Source organism: Ambystoma mexicanum, chromosome 14, assembly GCF_040938575.1.
Source record: "Ambystoma mexicanum isolate Mex_15411 chromosome 14, UKY_AmexF1_1, whole genome shotgun sequence".
Lineage (NCBI taxonomy): Eukaryota > Metazoa > Chordata > Amphibia > Caudata > Ambystomatidae > Ambystoma > Ambystoma mexicanum.
In genome coordinates, this window is record NC_090940.1 from 512,671,364 (window position 1) to 512,684,160 (window position 12,797).

The window sequence follows — 12,797 nt, forward strand, 5'->3', positions numbered from 1 at the left end:
ATCGGTAGGGTTGGCAAGTATGCACCTACACCAAGTTAAAGACAACGCTCACAGAATATTTCACGCCCCACACTAATGTAGACTATGAACGACATGTATTCCACACCACCAAGCAGATCAAGGGAGAAACCATAGATGCTTTCGTCATGAGGCTACGGTCAAAAATGAAACACTGTGATTTCAACAAATACTCCAATGAGGAGGCCCTCAGGTCGCAAATCATTGTGGGATGTGAAAGCGCTGATTTTCGCAAACGGTTGCTACAACAGCCGAGAAGTTTGGACGAAATCCTGCGTCTGGCCCGGTCAGATGCTGCACTCGCAGCGCAAGTAGAGGGCCTAGAAGAAATAAAAATCACGCACGGAAAGCACGAAAGTCTTAACAAGCTAGAAGGGATGGCGAAAGCCAACAGTGACCCATTCTGCTATCGATGGGGACACGAGTACCCCCATGAAGGGACATGCCCTGCCATGGGCCAGACATGCTCCGCATGTGGTGGTGACAACCACTACAAGGCTGTGTGTTTGATATTCCGCAGCAAGATGAAGGGGGCAGGGAGAAGTGGAAAGCCCACAAACGAACTGGAACAAAACCCACCCACCCAACATCATCGGGCCACCCATCAACCCCATGAACAAGGACGTCACAGATACCTCGACGAACGAGTAGAAAGGAGACAAGACAAAAGGGAGTGGAGAGAGAGCAAAACTACACCACACAAGACAAGGAGAAGATCCAGGAGGTACGTGCGGTGCCTCATAGAACAGTCACAATCAGAAAGCATGTCAAGTGCATCCTTGGAAGAGAGAACCCGCAGGCCGGAAAAACATCAAGAGACACCGAGGAAAAAGGGATACCTATATGCTCTTGGGAACAATATGGCAAAAGAACACAGCCCAATTCTGAGAATACAAGTCAACAAATCCACGGCCGAATTTCTGATAGACACGGGAGCTACCGTGAATGTAATCAGTGAGGAGGTCTATGAAAGCATACCAAATGCCCCGCGCCTACAGCCAGCACGAGCTCTCATCTACCCATACGGCTCTAAACACCACTGGCATGCAAAGGTTTCTTCATGGCCTCATGTCGATACAAGGAACATGAGGAGGACATCCCCATGCATGTGCTAGAGACTGCCACTGAGAGCGGATGCATTCTAAGCTATCGAGCAGCCATTGAAATGGGACTCATTCACATTTTATATCGCATCATGGTGCACAAGTACTTAGACCCAATGACGAGCATCGACCAAGTCTTCCCAGCACTGTTCAAAGGCCTCGGGAAACTGAAGGACAGGCAGATTGAGAGATCAACTCCAGCGTCCCACCAGTAGCACAGCACTACAGGGGTATCCCCATCAATATTCAACAGCAAGTGGAAAATGAACTAGCCAAACTGCTCAAGGCAGACATTATTGAGCCAGCAGAAGGCCCCACACCGTGGGTCTCCCCTATATTGCCGGTGCCCAAGAGAGACTCCCCAGACATTAGGATTTGTGTTGACATGAGGAGACCAAACGAGGCCATCCTGAGGGAACGACACCAATCTCAGAGAATAACAGACATGGTACATCTTTTGAATGGAGCGACTGTATTCTCCAAGCTGGACCTAAACAAAGGCTACCACCAGCTGGAACTCAGCAAGAACTCCAGGTATATAACAACATTTGCCACCCACCTGGGCCTATTCCGTTACAAACGGTTGAGTTTCGGAGTGTCCTCCGCGGCAGAAATCTTCCAAGCAGAAATTCACAATGTCATCAAACACGTGCCCAACTGCTTGAACTATAGCGACGACATTTTAGTCTTCGGCCAAACTCAAGAGCAACACGATGACACGCTAATGAGAGTCTGCATGGCCCTTGAAGAAGCCCAGCTAACGTTGAATAAAGAAAAGTGTGAGTTTCGCAAGAAGACACTCAGGTTCTTCGGACACATATTTTCTGAGAAAGGAATGACACCAGAACCCGAAAAAGTAAGCGCACTCCACGAAGCTGAACCACCCGCGACAACCTCAGACCTCAGATCCTTCCTAGGACTTGCAAGCTATTTCACAAGGTACATAGGAGACTTCGCGTCCATCAGCGAACCTCTCAGAGCCCTCACCAAGCTAAACACTGAATTCGTCTGGTCCCCCAAATGCCAAGAAGCATTCCAAATCATTAAGGACCGCATCTCTGATGCCCACAGCATGGCCTATTTTGACCCCAAGAAGACCACAGAACTCATCGTGGACGCCAGTCCCGTCGGATTGGGTGCCATTCTCACGCAATTGGACAACAGAGAGGGTGGTGGGAAGCACATAGTATCCTACGCCAGTCGAAGCCTCTCCAAAACTGAACAAGCCTACTCGCAAGCGGAGAAAGAAGGACTGGCGGTCGTCTGGGCCTGCGAGCATTTTCACCTTTTTCTATACGGAAAACCTTTTGTAGTGGTAACAGACCACTAGGCACTCGTTTTCATCTATGGCAATCCTCAGGCGAAAATGCCACCAAGAATAGCCAGGTGGTTACTTCAATTACAGGACTACCAATTCACCATCATGCACAGGCCGGGGAAGGAACAAAACCCCGCAGACTTTCCCTCCCGCCACCCAAGTGAAAAGAGTGGACCAGAACCATCCATTGCTGATCAGTATATAAGATATGTCATTCACAGCAGCCCTCCAAAAGGGCTTGACATGGAACAAATAACAAGGGAATCTAACACAGACCAAGGAATACAAATCATCCTAAAATGCCTGGAAACGGGGAGATGGAAACAAGCAAAGCAGATCCGCGAAGCTGTCATGCCCCCGCTCATGCCCCTACTCCGACACCCTTCCCTGCACTCCTCTTACCTGCCTGACACCGCCCGCTACCATGCCCGCCACCCACCTCAGCGGGGGAGACACAGCAGGCGAGATGCCACGGGACGCAGGATTGCCTTTTTCTGCCCCTTTCTGCGGTGGCGGTTACCCTGGCGCCTCCTCCATGCCCGGCAGCACCAGCATTCACGCACCAGTCACTGGCTGCATCGCGCTCCACATGACGCGCGTGAACAGTCGCGTGACTTGTCACGTGATTCCGCTCGCCGGCAGCATCATCACCCACGCACCAGGAAGCACCAATCACTGGCCGCGTCACGCTCCACGTGAAGCGAGCGAGCGGTCACGTGACTTGTCACGTGACTTCGCTCGCGACTTCAAAAGAAGCCGGCAAAGAACACACGGCGCTTCACAGCTGCTTCTATTGGAGATCTGCTAAGCTTTGGTTACTACCTCTTATTACTTACCTCCTCTTGACCACGGAACGTTATCTTGGACCTGCTTTGGATTTACTTTTTGGACTTGGCGAACTTTCTGATACCCTGGAACTTTTGACCTCCTGTTTGGCCTTTGGACTGCTCAAAGAATCACCACGAATCACGTTCTTGCTACAGGTGTTGTCCGGAGTGCCGATCCTTCATCTCAGCCTGCTGTTGGTTCCCCTGCTGTTGGTATAGGTTCCCTACCTGTTCTACCATCCTCTGGGTAAGCTGGTGTCATCATACCTTGTTTTGCTTTCTCTGCCAATTTCTTGTAGTTGTTTACTTGACCATAACCATTTGCCTTACAGCACTCAGGGGTCCTTCCGGCGTTCCCGGTATCAGGCTGACGATGACACTCTACACCTGTGGCCTCAAAGATTGCTAGGGCAGTTATTTATTCCTGCTCGAGCGGTACTTGGGGACGGAGGTATTTCATAACTGCACGACCATCAAGTCTGACCTCCGAGTTATAACAGAAGCAATGAATGAAGACACAAAACAAGACATCACATGCTTCTTAGCGGTAAAAGAAGTACTCGCAAAGTCAGAGGAAGGACTACTGCTAAAAGGGACCAAGCTCGTCATCCCGAGAAGCCTACGACAGAAGGTGCTAGAACTAGCACACGAAGGACACAGGGGTATTGTATCCACAAAAAGGATGCTAAGACAAAAACTTTGGTTTCCCCAACTGGGCACATCAGTGGAAGAACTACTGAAGAATTGTCCCACCTGCACCATCATAAAGCCGCACACATTCCCTGAACCGCTAAGCATGAATGCGCTGCCTGAAGGAACCTGGGAAGAAATAGCCGTCGACCACTTCGGACCCATGGAAGGGGGTGATTACATATTGGTAGTCGTGGACGAATACTCAAGGTATCCCGACCTGCAGATAGTCCCGTCCACCTCCGCACATCACACCATCCCAGCACTGGATAGGATGTTTGCAACCTACGGAATACCCAAAGTAGTCAAGTCCGATAACGGGCCCCCATTCACTGGACAAGACTTCCAGAGATTCGCAGAATACATGAGTTTTCGCCACAGGAAAGTAACACCCTTGTGGCCTCAGGCAAACGGTACCGTAGAACGGTTCATGAGCAGCATGAAACGCACAACACAAATTGCGCGCCTCACAGGGGAGCATGTTGAAAAACTGCTATGCCAACTCCTGCGAGACTACAGGAATACCCCACACAGTATCACCGGGAAGTCACCATCAGAAGTGATGTTCGGACGAATGATCAGAACACGACTACCCCATGTAGCCGCTAATGAGGACCAATATGAGGACGACGCTGCAATGAGAGTAAGAGACACTCGTGAAGTAGAACATGAAACAAGCTGCCGACATCACTCGCCCGGCCAGAGGAAGTGACCTAGTGGTCCGACAACCTCAACAGCGCAATAATATAGCTCGTTTCAATGAGGAGCCACTCATCATTGTCAAGAAGAAAGGGTCACTCATTACCGCGAAAGGGGACCGCCGGTCCATAACTCGAAACTCCTCTCATTTCAGAAGGATGCCTGGCACTCAGTACGCCGGTGACACAAGCATGAGTGACACATTCTCTCAGTGGGACGCTCCCTATGACGGAGACAGGGAAGACTCTGGAAACGACATGGCATCTGAAGAGCGGACAGAGCCATCTCCAAGAGTGAACTATCGACCACAGAGAGCAAGAAAAAAACCTCATCGCCTCATCGAAGAAATGGACTGAGAGCGTAACTAAATGTTTAGTAACGGGAGGGTCTGGTGCCGTCACTGTTAGTTGATATGAGGATGAGTCCTCTTTCTATTATCACTGTATTCTATTATCACTGTTTAGTGGGCTGCGTCCCACGTGTTGGGGATGGGCGGGGTTACCGCCAAAAGAGCAGTTAGAGTCAGATATCGTTTGATTAAAGACGTGTTGCACCCCAGCTCCTGTGTTGGGGTATCCTTGCATGCGTGAGAGGATACACGAGTGGCTGCGTGAGGAGGTCCACCATCACGATATCACAATGGGTTATTTTGGTGTTAGTAATCACCACAGAGTTCTTCACAGGAATAAAGGGTCCGGCTTGTTCTTCTTCTTGCTGATGAATTTTTTCCATCAGCTGTGCTTATTGGATACCAAGACTTGAGCCTCATTACTCCATCTTCTCGGGTTGAGTATGTAGTAATGGGTTTTTATTCTTCTTGGTCTGTGTGGTCTTGTCACAGTAGAGCTGGTTTCACAGGGTCTTCCCAGTGATGGGGTCCGGGAGCCACGTCAGCCACAACAGCATTTTTAGAAGCACTTCCTTGATAGTGCGCCCTGCCATTATGTAGTAATCACCATCGCGTTCTTCACAGGATAAAGGGTCAGGGAGCCATGTGGCCACAACAGCGCTTTCAAATGCACTTCCTTAATGACATTTTGCATTTGAGCAAAACCTCTTAAAGCGAATAAAGCACTTTAGAAAGTGAACATGTATTGCCTAGGAAATATTACACAGAAAAGCAAAACAGAATTTACTTTTGACATATGAAATAATTTCAATGCATGTTTTAAACAAAAACCTTGGCCAGTACGGGTATCGAACCCGCGACCTTGGCGTTATTAGCACCACGCTCTAACCAACTGAGCTAACCGGCCAAACAACAGAGGGCGGTAACATGGTATTCATATTCTGAATTAGAACACTGCGGTGTTATATCTTTTATAATGCATATTTGAATTCACGTATTCAGTTCGAAATCTGAAACCCATTTTGTTTAAAGGTTGAAATAAGACATTGCAGTGAGTAGTCCCACAGTCAAAACGGAATTCGTACTTTACTGAAGCAGAAATATAAATCTATGCCCACACTCGAGGTTACGTGGTTGACAATGAAGTGCTTCGCCTAACCGACACCACCTTGAACAGAAAAATGAGGTTCTACGAACACAACATCAGTACGTGAACACATTCGAAACAGCCATTTTCCGTTACGGCTAAATAGTTTGAATGACGGTGTCGCTCTAGTGCATCAGGAGACGTCACAGTTAAGATGGCCGACCTGCTTCCTTTTCTAAGAATGTAAGTTATCGTTCTACCACCAGTTCGCGCAGATAATTTTTTCATACAGCCCTGGGACACCTTAAGCGTCTCTTGTCTGAAATGATTCCTGTGTTCCTCATTTTTTAAGTGCCCGGCTAGCTCAGTCGGTAGAGCATGAGACTCTTAATCTCAGGGTCGTGGGTTCGAGCCCCACGTTGGGCGATTTATTTTACCTTTCTGTGGATTCATATATTAGTGTCAATATGCTCAGAGTATTGTCAAATTTGTGGATTCATATATTATTGTCAATATGCTCACAGTATTGTCAAATTCATGAAGTTATTCGTATGTAAAATTATATGGGCGTCAATATGTGTACAGTTCAGTTCTATGTAACGTGAAAAAAAAAATTCCACGCCCAACGTGGGGCTCGAACCCACGACCCTGAGATTAAGAGTCTCATGCTCTACCGACTGAGCTAGCCGGGCAGATGTACATTGAGATGATTTGTATTTTATGATCATGACAATTCAGTGAAATGATACAAATTATTCATAGCTGTTAGGTACAGATTATTCATAGCTGTTAGGTACAGATACATACAAATACCAAGAATCATTTCACCCTCTGCCAAGCCCCTCATCTGCCATTCACTTTAATGGACTCCCACCACCCCCAAAAACAAAAACTTTTGTTTTCACACGCCCTTTGAACTCCAAAGGCTGGGCGGTATGTCAAAAGGTACTGGGAGGAGAATGAGTTGGAAGTGGAATGAAAACTACTGGTAAACAATACCAACATTATCTCATTTCCCTCTTCTTCATGATACGAGCAAGAGAAGCCTGTATTATTTTTAAAAAATTGCAATGGGTTAAGGGGTGGTAGTCATAGCTCTCAACCATTTGTCTCGCAAAGGCGGGTGAAATCACCCGATTTTGTTTCTGGCGGGTGCGACGCCCATTGGAATGAATGGGCGTGCAGGAGGCTTGGCGGGTGAGTCAGCCCTTTGCAAGGCGGGTGACACCCGCCAAAAGCGGGTGAGTTGAGAGCTATGTGGTAGTCTAGTGGCAATTTTCTGGGTCTTGGAAGAAATACCACGCTGAGCAACACTGGCTCCAATCCCAGATCGTGCCAAACACCCAGAAAGAAGCACGATCCTATGTGCTATTAAGATCGTTTGCCCTTATCCTATTACAACTTGCCTCACACATTGGGTGCCTACCTTTGTCATGGTTCTGAAACCAAAAAAGACATCCCATTCTGATGGCAGGGTATTATCAGATACTGAGAACAAATTTGGGTCAAATACCCTGTTCTGCCACTCAGAACGGTCTACAACCACGTTTTAGCTTACTAGAGAAATAACCATTTGCATAGTCTGGGCCCCACCCACAAGAGCAGTATAGCAACGAAATGCTAGGCAATTCTCCTGTGAGCAAGAGTACCATTAGCAACCTCAGACAGTGTTTCTGCCTTGTTGGGCCTCCTCAGTGAGGTGAAGCTGGCCTCTCTAAGGCACAGCAAGCAAGTGGTCCACGTCTGGATTACCCTGGGTCACTTATGGTGAAAGCATTTCAGTGCTGGCCTGCCCAAGTGGGTGGGACCAGATTGATATGCAAATAGATATTTCTCCTATGTGAAAGGTACAGTGAGCTAAAACGTGCTTGTAGACCCTCCAGAGTGGGCACCTTCACAGAGAACAGGTTATTTGGCCGTGTACGTTCTCAGTAGAGGGGCTACCAGATCTTATTTTTAAACCAATTACACAAAGACTGGTCATACATAGCAATCTTCTTGTCCTATCTTGGCCTGCACCGCTAAAGTATCCTCAGCTAGCTGAAGTGTTTCAAAACACCATTCAAGGTGCGGCTGAGCAAATCCCAGTAATCATCAACGTCATCAATGACATCCTCATCTTTGCAAAATCCCTGACCGAACCCCACCTCCGATTAAGAGCCATATTAGAACTATTGAAGGAATGTTGGTTCTCATGCTAAAAAAGTGTATTTGCGAATTTAAGAGAGAATGGCTAGAGTCCTTTGGTTTCATATTCTAGAAAGGGCTATCAGCAGGCTTGCATAATGATCCTAGTAGACCACCAGACACTTACCGACAATCTACTTCGCTGCTTGGGGATTAGCAAGATGGTGCTGAGCTAGTTCAAATCATACCTTGCTAATTGCAACCAGTTTGTACAAATCGATTCCTCCAGATCACCAACTCTGTCCATCACCTGTGGATCCATCCCCTCTCCCTTGATCTCCAATCTTTGCATAGAACCACTTAGAGCCCTCCTCGCTCCACACAACATCAACATCCACCAATACGCAGATGACACGCAGCGCTTGCTCAAGATATCACCCATCAAAGACTTCCACAGTCTCAAGGCCTGCCTCTCATTGATCCAGTTGTGGATGTCAAGTGCTTACCTGAAGCTCAAGCCCTCCAAGGTTGAATTCCTACTCCTGACCAAGAGCACTGAACACCTTGACACCCAGACATCCAGACCTGGCTGACTGCTATGCACCTCAAGTGCTTCACAGCACAGCTGTCCACCTCTGCCAAGTTCCTTGGGTTCGACATCGATAGATACCTCGCCTAAATATAGCACATAGCAAGGAAGACACAAACAGCTTGATGCCAACTTTTTCTTCTGCAGAAAATCAAGGCCATCATCTCAGAAAACAACTTCAAATCTGCTGGCAACCCTTGGTCCTCTTCCACCTGAATGGTGGCAATGACCTTTAGGAAGGCCTTCTGGCGACTAACCTGGCACCCCTGAGATATGTGCTGCATGCTTTAGCATGTCTCATCAAAGGATTGCAAATTGAACCACATCACCGACCCTCCTCGAACTGCATTGGCTACTGCTGCAAACCCGTATCATCTTCAAATCCTGCTGCATCATCTACAAGGCTGTCACCCTGAAGTCCCCAAGCTAACTAATTGAAAAATTCAGCATCTCTTGAGGCCTACGATCCACCAGAAGTAAGGATTGAACTTTGCCAGTGCAGGAAGGAAACAGCCAGAAGACAGGCCTTCTCTGCCTATGCCCCAAGACTCTGGAACCGCCTCCTCATCAATATCAGACTCTCCCCCTCTTGTCTACATTTCAGGAAGGAGCTCAAGATCCTCCTCTTCAAAGAATAGCTCCTCCCTAATACCTAGGTCCACACACCTTCCACTCCCCACCATGAGACTGGATGATCCCCACTGCTTCCTCCCCTGGTTCTTTGGATCACATGCTGACAAATAGCCTACCTCACCCGTGCCCTATTGTTCCCTCCCCACTGCCTTGTTTCTCTGCGCCCCTCACCATCCTGTTCCCCTTATGACTGTAAATCGCTCTGTTGCATCTCAAAGTTAGGTCAGTGCTCAATAAATACCATAATAATAATACTAATAATAATAATATTAAAAGTTGAAGACATCAAGGCAGCACCTGCTCCACAGAACCAGTCAGAAGCTTTTTTGGAATGTTAAATTACTGTGGCAGATTAATCCCCAACCTCGCCACCATCGTTGAACCCCTGAAACGCCTCACCAAACTGTCAGAACCGTGGGAATAGAACTCTATTCCGCAGCATTTCAAAACTTGCAAAAAAACCCTCGGCAAAGACAGGGAAAGGTCCTACTTTGACCCAAACTTGCCATGGAACTAATCATGGATGCGAGCCCTCATGGATGGGGCGTCGTCCTTACCCAACAGACACTCACAGGCAAAGTAACACTGGTAGCATTTGAAAGCAGCGTGTTAACCCCACCCGAGACACCCTACTTCCAGATTGAAAAGGAAGCATTTGCTGTTGCATGGGGGTGCAAACATTTCAACTTGGATCTTTATGAGAGACCATTCAAGGTGCTGACTGACCACAAGCCACTCATCCCCATCTTCGAACAGTCAACCCTTCGTTCGCCCCACACATCGAAAAATGGATGCTCTGAATTCAAGACTTTGTACTCGAATACCACTTGGCAAGTAAACCCAGTGGACATCCTCTCACGTCACCTCTCGAGGGGGCTGCTAAGGAAGAAAGGTAGACTGCGGACCCAGACAGCCACATAAACATGGTAACATCGAGATGAATGCATAAACGTGTTCAAAGAGGTGCTGGCCTCTGCCAAGTGGAATGGGGAGCTGAAAGCTCAGGAGCATCACAAGGCAAACGCCCAAAGGCGACTCAAGAGCCTCTTCCGGTGAAAGGATGAAATATCCAGATTTCGGCTCCTCAGCAGATGGAAGACACATACTTGTAATTATGGATGCATGTTCCCACTACCCCGAGGTGGAGACTGTTGCCTCCACGAGAGCAAGTGCAGAGATACCAAAACTGTAAAATTGTTTTACACCACATGGCCTGCCTGTGTCCCTCAAGTCTGGCAAAGCGCTGTCTTTTCAAGGTGATGAAATCAAGTTATTTCTGAGCGATCAGGGTCTCCAGCATCAAAGGATAACACCTTGTTGGCCACAGGCAAAGGGAGACGCACAGCGCTTCATGCACACCCTCAACAAAATGCTCAGAATAACGGTCAAGCGTCAAGAGGACCAGGAGAGAGCGATATTTCAATTCCTGCTGGAATAATGGTGAACCCCTCATAGAGCCACAGGTGGTAGCGACAGCCAGCCTCTTGCTAGGGAGAGCTCCTAGAATCACCAACCCAACGACCTTGGGGTGGGAACCCACCACTCTAGATACACAGAGATGCGCAACAAAACGAGGTGAGCACAGCATGGCAGTGATCGCATGTCAGGGAGCCAAAGAGCCCGAACAGGGTGTAGGAGATGTATCTCGAGTGAAGAACTTGCATTCACAAAGCAAGTTCAACCTACCATTTGACGCGTTTCCACTCATGGTAACCGCAAAAGAGGGCAGCATAGTGACTGCCCACTGCAGACAGTTGTCCATCACAAAGAACTTGCACTTCAGGCAACTGGAGAAGTGGGCGACAGTAGAAGCATTGGCGATGAGATGGCGTATGCGTGCAATGACTAATCGCCAGAGGAAAGGAGAGAACTAGCTGTAGAGAAAATGATGAAGGATAAACAAATAGCCGATTGGATGCCTGAGACAGGGAATGAAACCATTGCACCTGGCCATGAAGAACACAGAGAGAAACAATACACAGAGCGAAGAACCACCAGACTACCGAACAAGAACAAGGACTTCATAATGGGGTGAGAACGATGACAAATGGGAGCTTTTATTGAAGGCGGTGAGTGTTAGCGGTGTTCCGACACCGCCTTCCGTGACCCCCCCACCCCCGTGACACAAAGACACAGAGGCAGAGATGTTGCTCGTGTGGGCTCCACGGTGGTTCTGACGCCACCGGGGAACGCCCTCTTTATTTATGCAGAGCACGCGACAGAGTGAACGTCACCCCGTCGTGTGCGCGCCCTTAAAGGACCAGCGCCACACTCCTCCTTTTCCATGACAACAACAATTAAAAAGGAGAGAATCTAACTACTAAAACATTTCACAGCACACAATACACACCTACTACCCCCATTTATTGACAGCCGCCCTGGATCCCTCAGCGGTGTTTTCCACGGCTCAGTCCGTCACATAGTCAGTGAGACGGGCAGGTTTCCCACACCCTGTTCTCAGGGGGTACCTCCTGCCGACGTCTCTGGTCGGTGTGCTCTGACCTGGTCCGCTCCGGGCGGGAGAGCTCACGGCGAGGGCCTCACCCCCACCCTTGTCCAGTGCCTCTTCGCCCTCTCGTTCGTCAGTGCTGTCCACTCTCTGCTCACCCAACCTCTTGAAGAAACTGGCATTCCTGGTCATTGATGAAGTCCCGTCAGAGGCGGTCACCATGGACCCCTTCACCGCCACGACATTGAGGGGAGCGGGTTCATACATGAGGGAGAGTTTGCCCTGTGGGTGGCGATTCTTCACTAGCACTTCATCACCCAGGGCAATAGTGGGTGGTCTCAGCCCTCTCTGGATGTTTTCCATCTGTGTTCTAGCCAGTCGGTCCGCCTCCACCTGTTGTTTGTCAATGGCAGCCGGCTCCCGAACCCCCACCTCAGGAATTATGTCTCTCGGGCACTGTTGGAATAGGGCCTCAGCAGGTGCCACACCAGTTGATGAATGGGGTGTGGTCCGATACCCCCGCAGAAATACGTACAGCGTCCTCTGTAGGCATTCGCCCTTCCCTTGGGCGATCCTGAACACCTTGTTCAGGGTACGTATCATGCGCTCTGCCTCCCCGTTTGCCCTAGGCCAGAGCGGGGAGACCCTTCTGTGCTGAATGCCATAGTCCCTCATGAGTTCAGCGAAGCTCTCGCCTTGGAATGGTGCCCCATTGTCGGAACACAGAACAGAGGGTAGTCCATGAGTGGGGAACATTTTCTCCAGTGCTATCACTACGTTGTCAAACGCCACTGACTCCATGAATTCAACCTCAGGATATCGAGACCACTTGTCCACTACCACTAGGAAGTGAGTGCCCCGTGATGTGGACCCCGAGTCCGCGTGCACCACCTCCCATGGTCTTGTCC

General features: G+C 48.8%; 1 non-coding gene across 1 annotated transcript; it reads right to left on the reverse strand.

Annotated features, from left to right (window-relative positions):
• Positions 1-5,837: 5,837 nt before the first annotated feature.
• TRNAI-AAU (transfer RNA isoleucine (anticodon AAU)) lies at positions 5,838-5,911 on the reverse strand. Its single transcript has one exon. It is a non-coding gene; the product is annotated as a tRNA-Ile (tRNA).
• Between the last annotated feature and the right edge of the window lie 6,886 nt (positions 5,912-12,797).